This window comes from Aegilops tauschii, unplaced genomic scaffold (assembly GCF_002575655.3).
Source record: "Aegilops tauschii subsp. strangulata cultivar AL8/78 unplaced genomic scaffold, Aet v6.0 ptg001233l_obj, whole genome shotgun sequence".
In the NCBI taxonomy this organism is placed as follows: domain Eukaryota; kingdom Viridiplantae; phylum Streptophyta; class Magnoliopsida; order Poales; family Poaceae; genus Aegilops; species Aegilops tauschii.
This window is the reverse complement of record NW_027333435.1, coordinates 10256-11942: the sequence shown is the minus strand read 5'-3', so window position 1 is coordinate 11942 and position 1687 is coordinate 10256. Positions and strand designations below refer to the sequence as shown.

General features: G+C 30.3%; 1 non-coding gene across 1 annotated transcript; it reads left to right on the top strand.

The window, feature by feature from the left end:
- Positions 1 to 1033: 1033 nt before the first annotated feature.
- TRNAL-UAG (transfer RNA leucine (anticodon UAG)) lies at positions 1034 to 1113 on the top strand. Its single transcript has one exon. It is a non-coding gene; the product is annotated as a tRNA-Leu (tRNA).
- The last annotated feature ends 574 nt before the right edge of the window (positions 1114 to 1687 follow it).

Below are 1687 nucleotides of genomic sequence, written 5' to 3'. Positions count from 1 at the left end.
TAATTCAAAATTTAAGTATCTTTCAGTATCTAAGTATAAATACTAATAAAAAGAAGAAAGAAGGATTGATTTGCAGCAATAGATGTCTTTCACATACAACTAGAAAAAAGTAATTTCCTTTTTGAATGGCAGTTCCAAAAAAACGTACTTCAATGTCAAAAAAGCGTATTCGTAAAAATATTTGGAAGAAAAAGACTTATTTTTCCATAGTACAATCTTATTCTTTAGTAAAATCAAGATCATTTTCGAGCGGTAATGAGCATCCAAAACCAAAGGGTTTTTCTGGGCAACAAACAAATAATAAGATTTTGGAATAATATGAATTGACTTATCAAAAAAGAATTCCAATTATTTAATAATATTTGATTCTTCTTTGAATGTACTTTTATGTGTCGAATTACTCGGTACAATATTCTTAGAACAAAAAACCCCTCTTATCTTATATATACAAGAAAAAAAAGTTTTGTTTGGTATACTGTGTGCTAAGTATTCTTTTCCTATCAATGAACTTTTCATAATTTTCATAATAGAATCCTCATATTCTATTATGAAAATTATGAAAAGTGGAGTATTCTTACAATAGGACTTACAACTTCCACCTATCTTCTCCAAAATCATAAGGTTAGTAAATCTTATTAATAAGAGCATAAAGACTTTCATTCTAGAAATTTTTAAAAAATCCAAAAAGCCTTTTCCATTTATCCATTTTAATTTCATCATTAAATAGAAACCCTTTTGGATTTTTTTCATTGTATTGAAAGAATTTTCAAAATGTAAACGAGAAATTAATTAGAAAAAATTAGTTCTACAATTGCAAGTTAGAAAAAAGAAATTCCAACTCTTTCAAGCAGTGTTTGTGTTTCTATTGGGCAAAGCAAGAGTTTATTGTAAAAAAAAAATGGAAACGATACTACCAAACGAAGTCTATTTTAATGAAAACTCTAATGTTCCTAAATTTTATGGACTTTCCCAATATCGACGATTCCCAAGATAATAGCTATTATTCTTTTAAGTTACCTATTATTTGAAGTTAGCCGCCATGGTGAAATTGGTAGACACGCTGCTCTTAGGAAGCAGTGCTCAAGCATCTCGGTTCGAATCCGAGTGGCGGCATTCTTGAAAAAGAATACAATAGATTAGAAATCAATTCGAAATTTACAATTTTGTAATGGGACCTTCCCCTTATGCTATTTGCAACTTTAGAACATATACTAACTCATATCTCTTTCTCAACGATTTCAATTGTGATTACGATTCATTTTATAACCTTATTAGTTCGTGAACTTGGAGGATTACGTGATTCGTCAGAAAAAGGAATGATAGTTACTTTTTTCTCTATAACAGGATTCTTAGTTTCTCGTTGGGCTTCCTCGGGACATTTTCCATTAAGTAATTTATATGAGTCATTGATCTTCCTTTCATGGGCCCTGTATATTCTTCATACCATTCCTAAAATACAGAACTCTAAAAATGATTTAAGCACAATAACTACGCCAAGTACTATTTTAACGCAAGGCTTTGCCACATCGGGTCTTTTAACTGAAATGCATCAATCCACGATACTAGTACCTGCTCTACAATCTCAGTGGTTAATGATGCATGTCAGTATGATGTTATTAAGCTATGCAACTCTTTTGTGCGGATCCTTATTATCTGCCGCTATTCTAATCATTAGATTTCGAAATAA